Source organism: Bos indicus, chromosome 3, assembly GCF_029378745.1.
Source record: "Bos indicus isolate NIAB-ARS_2022 breed Sahiwal x Tharparkar chromosome 3, NIAB-ARS_B.indTharparkar_mat_pri_1.0, whole genome shotgun sequence".
Lineage (NCBI taxonomy): Eukaryota > Metazoa > Chordata > Mammalia > Artiodactyla > Bovidae > Bos > Bos indicus.
This window is the reverse complement of record NC_091762.1, coordinates 104,736,271-104,748,657: the sequence shown is the minus strand read 5'-3', so window position 1 is coordinate 104,748,657 and position 12,387 is coordinate 104,736,271. Positions and strand designations below refer to the sequence as shown.

The 12,387-nt window shown below is 44.0% G+C and overlaps 1 protein-coding gene across 4 annotated transcripts in view; it reads right to left on the bottom strand.

Moving 5' to 3' along the window:
- Positions 1-12,387, bottom strand: part of HIVEP3 (HIVEP zinc finger 3) — a 565,279-nt gene that overhangs the window by 181,259 nt on the left and 371,633 nt on the right. The gene's annotated exons all lie outside the window — the stretch shown is intronic.

Here is a 12,387-nt window from a genome sequence, read left to right as displayed (position 1 = left end):
CCACTTGGGGAATCTCTTACTGCTGCTGTGAGGTCTCATGGAAGCAGTCATGGAAAGGGACAGCTCAGGTCTCGTAAGTCACTTGTACACCCAGTGCAAATGCTACAGCTCCCAATCCCCAGCCTGGTGGGCTCCCCTCTCCGAGTGATCCTGTGCTAGACATTGGGCAAAGCCCTTACACTCCATGCAGGACCACAGGATGCTTCCCATCAATTTTAGCATGAGGACTCCTTTTCAGGTGAAAGTATTCCTCAAAACTCCCCACCCCTTCACGGTGCCCTTAGTATCTCTTCTTTGAAAAAAAAAAAATACAAAAGCTACAGGAATGTGCTAAGTTGTTCCAGTCATGCCCGACTCTTTGAGACCCTATGGACTGTAGCCTGCCAGGCTTCTCTGTCCATGGGATTCTCCAGGCAAGAATATTGGAGTGGGTTGCCATGTCATCCTCCAGGGGATCTTCCCAACCCAGGGATCGAACCTGCATCTCTTACGTCTCCTGCATTGGCAGGTGGGTTTTTACCACTGGCGCCACCAGGAAAGCCCTACAAAAACATAACGCCTTGCAATTAACTTGTTTTTTAGTGATCACAGCACCACTACTAGTTAAATAACGGTTATCCACACTTGACACATGTTATTTCTGTCTTCCATGTTTAACCATGCTTTGACCCCTGGGAGATCCATTCATTCAATATTTGTTCAATGGGTATTTAAGGGGCATCTCTGGGATGCCTGGCTCTGGGGCGACAGGTTAGGGGTCCAGGTAGGAGAAAGAGCAGTGGCTCTGCATGGTGGGGTCCTTAAGCTCCAACCCAGTACAGACTGGATGCGAGCCCTCGCAGGCCACGTGGCCTGTCTCTAGCCCAAAGTCCTTATGAGTAAAGTGGAGATGATCACTCTGACCCTGGGAAGTCATAATAGGATAAAATGAGATAGAAAGCACCCAGGTCAGGGCCTGGCATAAAGCAGAAGCTCAACAGATGGGCACCAGAGGATTAGCATCATCATCGACCATCACCCTCATCATCATCATTGCCTTTATTATCACCACCATCGTTGTGAACATCCTCATTGTCAGACCACCACCGCCACCATCACATCATCCTTTCCGTCTCTTGCTGAGCCCCAAGAGGCCTGTCCTTGCCCCTCCAGCAGGATACTCTGTAGTCTCCACCTTATAATAGAGAGATGTGTATGCACATTTTCTTTCTCAAAGTCATGTGCTGCTCTATAATTTCAGAGCTGTGTGAAACTGAGTAAGGTACTTAACCTGTCTAAATCTGTTTCTGCATGTAAAAATGGGACAAGTTTTAGTAACTCATGGAATTGCTGCAATGTAAATGCGTATAAAAACTCAACATAATATCTGGGATTTGGTAAATGCTTAATAATTGCTGGTCATTATTACTGTTATTATTACACTTCTCCTCCTAGCCTCTGAGTCCCTGCAAGCAGAGACCATGCCAAATTCATCTCAGTCTCCCCACAGAGTCTAGCACAAGACTTTTCTCCCAACAGACATTAATGAATGTTTGCTAAAACAGTCTTGGAGGCTTACACAAAATCAGATGCAAAATAACTCAAGGGCCAGGAGCATGGAACATGGTCAAGGAGAGAGGAGGACAGAGCCCTGATGAGACTCTGAAGACTTCCAACAGATCTCCTGAAGGGAGCCATTTGTTACCTGGGGAGCCGATCTGCAGGTCTGCTAGGACCTTCAGTCATCCATTCATTCATCAAGCTGACCAAAATCTCATTTGGTTCAATAACAAATCCTTGCCCAGTGTCTTTCCCCCCTATTTTAAATCTTACTTCCATCTGGCACACCAGTTGGTCTTCACAGAAATGCTTGGAGGCAGTTAGAACAGGTATGAACAATCCATTTTGTAAATAAAGAACTGGAGACTCAGAGAGGTGATGAGACTTGCCAAAGGGCACATAACCGTCAAGGACATAGTGGAAAGTAGACCAGGGTCCCATTCATGACATTGATTCCTTCCCACTGGCCCCATGATGTCAAGCACTTTACAAATCTGGAATTGCTCATTCTCACTGCCCACTTTGCTTCTCAGCAAACGAAACTGAATTAAGTTATTTTGGTGCTATTTTAACATGCCTGTTGGAAAAGAAAGATGAGAAGTTCCATGAATCAGGGACTATGAGAGCCACAACAGTATAGGGCAATTAAATGTATGGGTGCTGACCCCAGATGGTCTGGGTTCAAATCCTGACTCTGACATTCATTAGCTGTGGACAGAGCTAATGGACAGAGCACTGGACAGAGCTCTGGACAGAGCACTTAAGCTCTCTGGGCCTTGATTTCTTCATCCATAAGGAAAACTCATTCCAGCTACCTGCGGGACTGTAACAGTTAAATGGACTAATTTATGTGCAGTATCTAGAACAGTACCTGGTACATAGAAAGGGTTAGTTGTAATCATTATTATTTTTTTAATACTTTTTATGTTATACAGATTTATATCTTAATATTTTAAATTATTTAGTTATTTATTTATGACGGCACTGAGCCTTTGTTGCTGTGTATGAGCTTTCTCTGGTTGTGGTGAGTGGGGGCTCCTCTCTAGTTGCAGTGCGTAGGCTTCTCATTGCAGTGGCTTCTCTTGCTGCAGGACACAGGCTCTAGGTGTGTGGGCTTCAGTAGTTTTTGCATGTGGGCTTAGCTGCCTCATAGCATGTAGAATCTTTCCAGACCAAGGATCGAACCCATGTCTCCTGCATTGGCAGGTGGATTCTTAACTACTGTATCACCAGGAAAGTCCTGTAATCATTATTATTTGTGATGCATGCTCTGCACCTCAAACAAGGCCTGGCACAGAGAAGATCCCTAAAAAACATTTGTTGGATGGGTTAATGCATGAAATACTCCCTGGAAAGAGGTCGGTAGCTGTGCCTCCAGGATGGATAAGTCAGTCACAAAGGGAGCTGGAGTTCCGGTCTCAGAGAACCTAGGGTCCCCGAGTTCCTAGGTCAGATGAAACCAGGAGGAAGGAGATTGGTTCAAGAGGTTTTATGTCCAATGCATGTCAGGCTGTGTATGTGCTGTGCGCTCAGCTGCTCAGTCGTGTCCAACTCTTTGCGACCCCATGGACTGTAGGCCACCAGGCTCCTCTGTCCATGGGATTTTTCAGGCAAGAGTACTGGAGTGGGTTGCCATTTCCTCCTCCAGGGGATCTTTCCGACCCAGGGGTTGAACTGGAGACTCATTGGCAGGTGGGTTCTTTACCACTGCACCACCAGGGAATCTCTTATGAAGAGCAGTAAATATGACTAATAATAGTTAAGAATATGGGCTCTAGAGTCAGATATTGAAATTCAAGTCCTCACTCACTCTGTTACTACTAGTTGTGTACTCACTTCCTAATATCGCCTCAGTTTCCTTATCTATAAAATGGGGATACCTACCTTGATGGAAAGTTGGGTTGATCAGATATCCTATGGAGGAGGTAAAGCCTCCTATACCCAGCCCTGGCTCATAGAAATACTGAAGACGAGCCCAATAAGGTCAACAGCAGCTGACCATGATGAACTCGTCCCATGGGCCAGTTCATCCTATGCCAAGTGCTGTTCTTACCATGCTCTCCCTCATGTGGGCTTTGCATTCCTCTGCTAAGGCTAGCTGCACCCTTGGCCAAAAGGCTGCTGAGAAAAGGCAAATTCTCTATTTGGTCCCAGCGCAGATTGGGCTCCATGGAGGTGACATGGCTCCTTGGAAACGGTCCCCTGGGAAAGGTGGTCTCCAAAGAATCCACCTGGGGTGCCCCTCCCAAGCACCAGTGCAAGTATCTCACAGTCACTGTGTCCCAGTCCCTATGGGGGTGCAGACCCTGCTGTGCTCAGTTTCCCTGTTCAAGACCCCCAGGCTCACCAGTTGGCCTGCTTATGGGAAGGAATGGGCATTTGTTGAGCCAGAAATTTTACAATCTTGATTTCATGTAATCCTCACAGCAAGCCTGCAGGTGGGCACCTGGAGGTCTCCATGGACCAGCTATAAGACCCTGAACAAACTAGTCAATCACCCATGCCTCCCTTTTCTCACCTGTGAGCACTAGGTAAATATTCTTATTCAGTGAACCTGTTTTGCAGAGAAAGACGCTGAAGCACTGTGGGGAGGGAGGTGCTCTGTCCAAGGCCATATAACTAACAAGTGATGAAGCTGGAGCTGTATGACTTCATAGTTCCACCCATTCATTCATCATCAATTCCGTTTTGAAGGCCCACCCGGTACTGTACACTGGATCCAAACTCCCTCTCTTTAAAAAAAAACATTCATAGATGGTATTATGGTATCATACTGAAACTGTATTTTTAATTTTCTAAAACCACAGTGACTTAACAGAAGTCAATATATTTTTTGTCTTTGAATAAAATTGTATTGACAGGTTCTTAAAAAGTTTTTGCTTGTTTATTTGCTATTCTTTTTTTTTTTTTAATAAGAAAAAAAACTTTATTTGAAGTGTTCACAAGAATTTTAACATAGTAAACCGCAACTCAAACATTGACACACAAACAATAAAAAATATTAAAGAGTATCATCATACATCATTTTGGCAAAACAAGATGGTCCAAGTTCTTTATTTGCTATTCTTTATTTCTCTTTTTGTAGATTTTTTTTTTTTAGAAATAAATAATAAAATAAAACCATTTGGAGTTTGACTACAGTAAATAAGAAATAAAAAGTATTCATGATGCAGTGGGACATAAACAGTATAAGCCCAAAAGACTAAATTATTTACTATCTGGCCCTTTATAAAACAAGTTTGCTGACCCCTGATCTACTTGAAGTGACAAATAGATTCAAGGGATTAGATCTGATAGAGTGCCTGAAGAACTGTGGACAGAGGTTCATGACATTGTACAGGAGGTGGCGATCAAAACAATCCCCAAGAAGAAATGCAAAAAGGCAAAATAGTTGTATTAGGAGGCCCTAAAAATAGCTGAGAAAAGAAGAGAAATGAAAGGAAAAGGAGAAAAGGAAAGATATATCCATCTGAATGCAGTGTTTCAAAGAAGAGCTAGGAGAGATAAGAAAGCCTTCCTAAGTGACAATGCAAAGAAATAGAGGAAAACAATAGAATGGGAAAGACTAGAGATCTATTCAAGAAGATTAGCGATACCAAGGAAACAATTTCATGCAAAGATGGGCACAATAAAGGACGAAAATAGTATGGACCTAACAGAAGCAGGCAACGTGGACCACAGCCTTGTCTAACTCAACGAAACTATGAGCCATGCTGTGTAGGCCCACCCAAGATGGCCATGGTGGAGAGTTATGACAAAACGTGGTCCACTGGAGAAGAGAATGGCAAACCATTCAGTATTCTTGCCTTGAGAACCCCATGAACATTATGAAAAAGCAAAAAGATAGGATACTGAAAGATGAACTCCCCAGGTGGGTAGGTGCCCAGTATGCCATGGGAGATCAGTGGAGAAATAACTCCAGAAAGAATGAAGAGATGGAGCCAAAGCAAAAACAACACCCATTTGTGGATGTGACTGGTGATGGAAGTAAAGTCTGACGCTATAAAGAGCAAAATTACATAGGAACCTGGAATCTTAGGTTCACGATTCAAGGGAAATTAGAAGTAGTCAAACAGGAGATGGCAAGAGTGAACATCGACATTTTAGGAATCAGTGAACTAAAATGGACTGGAATGGGTGAATCTAACTCAGATGACCGTTATATCTACAACCGTGGGCAAGAATCCCTTAGAAGAAATGAAGTAGCCCTCATAGTCAACAAAAGAGTCCAAAATGCAGTACTTGGATGCAATCTCAAAAACGACAGAGTGATCTCTGTCTGTTTCCAAGGGAAACCATTCAATATCACAGTAAACCAAGTCTATGCCCCAACCACTAATGCCAAAGAAGCTGAAGTTGAACGGTTCTATGAAGACCTACAAGACCTTCTAGAACACCCCAAAAAGATGTGTTTTTCATTATAGGGGACTGGAATACAAAAGTAGGAAGTCAAGAAATACCTGGAGTAACAGGCAAATTTGGCCTTGGAGTACAAAACAAAGCAGGTCAAAGGCTAACAGAGTTTTGCCAAGAGAATGCACTGGTCATAGCAAACATGCTCTTCCAACAACACAAGAGAAGACTCTGCACATGGACATCACCAGATGGTCAACACCAAACTCAGATTGATTATATTCTTTGCAGCCAAAGATGGAGAAGCTCTATACAGTCAGCAAAAACAAGACCGGGAGCAGACTGTGGCTCAGATCGTGAACTCCTTATTCCCAAATTCAGACTTAAATTGAAGAAAGTAGGGGAAATCACTAGACCATACAGATATGACCTAAATCAAATCCCTTATGATTATACAGTGGAAGTGACAAATAGATTCAAGGGACTAGATCTGATAGACAGAGTGCCTGATGAACTATGGATGGAGGTTCATGACAGTGTACACAAGGCAGTGATCAAGACCATCCCCAAGAAAGAGAAATACAAAACACCAAAATGGTGGTCTGAGGATGCCTTAAAAAGAACTGAGAAAAGAAGAGAAGCTAAAGGCAAAGCAGAAAGGGAAAGATATACCCATTTGAATGCAGAGCTCCATAGCAAGGAGAAAGCCTTTCTCAGTGATCAATGCAAAGAAATAGAGGAAAATAACAGAATGGGAAAGACCAGAGATTTCTTCAAGAAAATTAGAGATACCAAGGGAACATGTCATGCAAAGATGGGCACAATAAAGGACAGAAATGGTATGGACCTAACAGAAGCAGAAGATATTAAGAAAAGGTGGCAAGAATATACAGAAGAACTATCCAAATAAAATCTTCAAACCCAGATAACCACGATGGTGTGATCATTCACCTAGAGCCAGACATCCTGGAATACAAAGAGAAGTGGGCCTTAGGAAGCATCACAATGAACAAAGCTAGTGGAGGTGATGGAATTCCAGCTGAGCTATTTAAAATCCTAAAAGATGATGCTGTGAAAGTGCTGCACTCAATATGCCAGCAAATTTGGAAAACTCAGCAGTTGCCACAGGACTGGAAAAGATCAGTTTTTATTCCAATCCCAAAGAGAGGCAATACCAAAGAATGTTCAGACTATCACACAATTGCACTCATCTCACACTCTAGCAAAATAATGCTCAAAATTCTCCAAGCCAGGCTTCAATAGTACATGAACTAAGAATTTTCAGATGTTCAAGCTAGATTTAGAAAAGGCAGAGGAACCAGAGATCAAATTGCCAACATCTGCTGGATCATTGAAAAAGCAAGCGAGTTCCAGAAAAACATCTATTTCTGCTTTATTGACTATGCCAAAGCCTTTGATTGTGTGGATCACAGCAAACTGTGGAAAATTCTTAAAGAGATGGGAATGCCAGACCACCTTACCTGCCACCTGAGAAATCTGTATGAGGGTCAAGAAGCAACCGTTAGAACCAGAGAAGGAACAATGGACTGGTTCTAGATTGGAAAAGGAGTACATCGAGGCTGTATACTGTCACCCTGCTTATTTAACTTATATGCAGAGTACATCATGTAAAATGTTGGGCTGGATGAAGCACAAGCTGGAATCAGATTGATGGGAGAAATATCAATAACCTCAGATATGCAGATGATACCACCCTTACGGCAGAAAGCAAAGAAGAACTAAAGAGCCTCTTGGAAAGTGAAAGAGGAGAGTGAAAAAGCTTGCTTAAATCTCAACATTCAAAACACTAAGATCAATGCATCCCATCCCATCAATTCATGACAAATAGATGGGGTAACAATGGAAATAGTGAGAGACTTTATTTTCTTGGGCTTCAAAATCACTGCATGTGGTGACTGCAGCCATGAAATTAAAAGATGCTTGCTCTTTGGAAGAAAAGCTATGATCAGCCTAGACAGCATATTAAAAAGCAGAAATGTTACTTTGCCAATAAAGGTCCATTAGTCAAAGCTATGGTTTTTCCAGTAGTCATGTATGGATGTGAGAGTTGGACTATAAAGCTGAATGCTGAAGAACGTATGCTTTTGAACTGTGGTGTTGGAGAAGACTCTTGAGAGTCCCTTGGACTGCTAGGAGAGCAAACCAGTCAATCTTAAAGAAAATCAGTCCTGAATATTCATTGGAAGGACTGACGCTAAAGCTGAAGCTCCATTATGTGGGCCACCTGATGCAAAGAACTGACTCATTGGAAAAGAGCCTGATGCTGGGAAAGATTGAAGACAGGAATAGAAGGGGACAACAGAGGTTGAGATGGTTGGATGGCATCACCGACTCGATGGACATGAGTTTGAGCAAGCTCCGAGAGTTGGTGATGGACAGGGAAGCCTGGTGTGCTGCAGTCCATGGGGTCATAAAGAGCTGGACGCTACTGAGCAACTGAACTGACTGACTGACTGACCTACTTGATGAAATATTCTGCATCCTTTAAAAACATGATTATCTTTCAATTCAGGTTGATAAAAGCAACCTACAGAGTTTTATATACAGGATGATTTTGCCTATGTAAAAAGAACCCTATATAACAAAACCACATGAAAACTGAACATAAAAAACTCAGAAAAATAGATGAAATTATTAACAGTTTTGGGGGGATAGAAACACAGTAAGTGATTTATGCTTTTTATTTCCTTGTACTTGTCTTTACTTTCTAATTCTTAGGAAACACACAAGTATCATACGATGGAAAAATCACCTTTTAAAAAGAGAGATGCATAGTTGAACATCTCAGCTCTGGGCATCCTAGTAGCCAAGGTAAGGAGTGAAACAAGATGGGTTTTATCATCAGTGGTTAAGAAGGAGCCAGAGAACTACAGAAATACAATCCTCCTGGCCCAGATTTCTGAAAGACTTGGTCAACAGGGTCTTTGTGTCAAGGGTATCAAAAAAAAACAGCGCACAACTTTATTCTTTACTAATGTACTGCGGTATTCCATGCATATATGACTATTCTTCAAGTATTGACCTTCAAATGATGTCAAAGAGAAAATGCTAAGCTAAGACAATTCTAGTGGCCAGGGTGATATAGGAGTTTATAGCTCAAGGAAGAACTTGTGGAATCTTGTGGGGAATAGCATTAATGGATCCAATAAATGCATACACTTTCTGCAGAGAATTTTTTTCTCAGAAAACAAAACTTACATTGAAGACCAGTGTGTAAAATAGATAAAGATGAGGTGCCTTGGTAGAAGTTGAGTAGGGCATGTTTTAGGTCACCCTCACAACTTTCTCCAAGACTGCCCCTGAATGGGGTTCTGTGTCACCTCTAGGTGTTCTTGGAGCCCAGCTGGCAAATGGCTCCATTCGCCACCCCTTGGAGACCTGTACAGCCCCTGGTCCTTTGCCAGGTTGAGGGCACTGGTGAGGGCAGCAGAAAGGATGCTCTGTGCTCACAGAAGGCAGAGCCCTGTCCTGCAGAAGACACAACTACGAGCACAAAGACGAGGTTTCACTGGGGATGTTAAAAAGCACACGTCATAACTGTGCTTTCGTTACGGGTGTTGGGTTGGGTAGGGAAGGACTCGGCATTCTGGAGTGGCAGTTCTGGAGCCATCTGAGGCTCTAACAAGCGAGGAGGAGGGTCTTTGGCGGGTGGATAAGCCTAGAGGACAAATATATGAACCAAGGTTACAATCTCATTTCTGTTTGAAACCTGAAGAACAAAACATAGTTAGCAACAGGATGTGGGACAGTATATTGAAGTGGTAAAGAGGGGGCTCTGGATCAGATTTGAATCCTCCTCTGCTACTGACTTGCCCATGGGAAAATCATCAACTCTTCCCAAGCCTCAGTTCCCTCACCTGTAGAAAAGGAAAATCGTAGCCATATGATAGAACAGTTGGGAGGATTAAACGAAATAGTGTCTGCCAAGTGCTTACCGCCTTACCTGCCCCATAGTAGATGCTCCATCATAGTTTGCTATTTGGCCCAAGGGACCTGGCCAAGCCTGTAACCCATCCTTCCTGGAGTTTGGTTAACCCGGGCATGGACTTCTGAATTATGCAGTTTTGAGGAAAGTCTCAGGGATGTTCTGGGGCTGTCACCAGTTCCCTGTAATTGACGAGTAGAAGAATTTGGAGAGCAGCTGGGAGGAGCCAGGAGCAGCCATCCCTCAGGTGAGTGTCTCAGGTTGCCTCTAGAATGACTTGACAGAATCCTCTGCTTGTCAGGGTGACGTCAGAGGGGGCTGCCTTTGTTGTGACGGGGTGCTCATGTGTCTCCTGCTCTGAGTGGCCATCCCCATGCAGTTAAGGTCATGTAGCTTTTACTCCACGTGAGGGACATGAAGCGTGCCATCTCTGCTTTGGCTTAGGGTCAGGCATCACGGGCTACTGTGGACATTTGCTGGGTTTTGGCCACTCCCTACTTCTGCAATAGCACTGATTTCATTTTGGAGGAATGAGTTCTCCTGCTTTTGATGGACAGGTAGGCAAGGCTCCCTGCAGCCCAAGGGATGATGTGAGGCTCAGCTAGGTATTTTGTTTGCTCCTCCCATGCCTCTGAATCTTCCATCTCTGCAGCCAGGACAGGACCGCCAGTGATTCGTTCCTGTTTTCTGCTCCTCCAGGGGGCCCTGGATCCTTTTCTGAGCCTGGTTCTCCAGCCTTCCTACAAATTCTGTGAAAGTCTCATTATCCTTCCAACTTACTCCTTTTTCACTTGAGGTGTCTAAAGTCAGCTTCTGTCACTTACACCTAAGAGCCCTAACAGATGCAGAGAGGAAGAAGCCAAAATGGCTTCCCTGGCTACAAAGGGCTACGACCAGGGGCTCTGGAAGATGCAATGCAAACAGGAAGAGTTCAAGTGGAATACAGAAGCCTTCCTTTGTGGGGCCAGCCCCTCCCCATGCCCACAGGGTAGACCATTAGTCCAATCCTGTGATGGTAGTTTCATTTCACTTTCTCGTGAGTGGTTCGGGCATAGGCATGTGACTCAATTCTGGCTAATGGGGCCTTTTATTCCCATTTTATAGCTAAAAGAAGGATCTCTGGGATAAGAAAGAGATTTTGGAAAAGATGATTCTCTTCTGCACCATCCACCATCGTGCCTGCAAATGGCCCCTGGGACCATCTTATGACCTGGGTGAGAGAATGCTGAGTCGGTGGGAAGGTGGGCAGAGCAGGAAAAGCAGGAAAGGGATGGGCCCTTGTCATCACTGGGCTGCTGGGTTATTCAAATCTGGAACTGTCCGTATCTCTAGGCTTCTGGAGTTAATAAACCCCTTTTATTTTTATTTTTTTTAATTTTATTTTATTTTTAAACTTTACATAATTGTATTAGTTTTGCCAAATATCAAAATGAATCCGCCACAGGTATACCTGTGTTCCCCATCCTGAACCCTCCTCCCTCCTCCCTCCCAATACCCTCCCTCTGGGTTGTCCCAGTGCATCAGCCCCAAGCATCCAGTATCGTGCATCGAACCTGGACTGGCGACTTGTTTCATACATGATATTATACATGTTTCAATGCCATTCTCCCAAATCTCCCCACCCTCTCCCTCTCCCACAGAGTCCATAAGACTGATCTATACATCAGTGTCTCTTTTGCTGTCTCGTACACAGGGTTATTGTTACCATCTTTCTAAATTCCATATATATGCGTTAGTATACTGTATTGGTGTTTTTCTTTCTGGCTTACTTCACTCTGTATAATAGGTTCCAGTTTCATCCATCTCATTAGAATTGATTCAAATGTATTCTTTTTAATGGCTGAGTAATACTCCATTGTATTAAGCTGGGGCTTCCCTGGTAGCCACCTGCAGTTGGGTTTCTGTTATCTGCAGCCCACAGCATCCTTGTACCCAGCTAGAACTTCATATCTGAGAGCATGTACCTACCAGAGGGCTGGGGTTGTACCATCAAGGGCCAGTGGCAGGAGGAAGCCTGGGGAAGGGAGTATCCAGAGGGTGGGTAGGTCCAAGGGGGGCCACTTATGGGTAAGTATGGGTAGCCTCTGGCAGTGACAGTCTCTGAAGTTAGAAGAATGACAGTGCCATTTCCTGGCCATCTTCTTTGTTTGGGGCAAGAACCCAGCCAGAAGCTTGAGGGCATAATGAATAAGATCCAACTCAATGTATGGTTTGGATGGAATAGTAAGAACTAGCCAGAGTCTCATGGTATGAAGTTCAAATGGGTCTTTGACCCTTTCAGGGAATTGAAGGTTAAGACAGGGAAGCAGAGGCAGAAAGAAACACACCCAGTTATATAGAGTCACCAGCAGGGCAGAGTTTAGTGGAGGCTGAAACTCCGTAAATACTCCCCTTTCACCACCTCCACCCCCAGGAATGCCAGATGCAGAGCTCAGGGCAACCATGCCAATTCCAGGCCAGCCCCCTGGGTACCCCTACTGGCTTTGGCTCAGGCATTGGACTGGCAGCTTGGATGGATGGCGCCTAAGAGAAGCAGGGGAGGCAGGGAC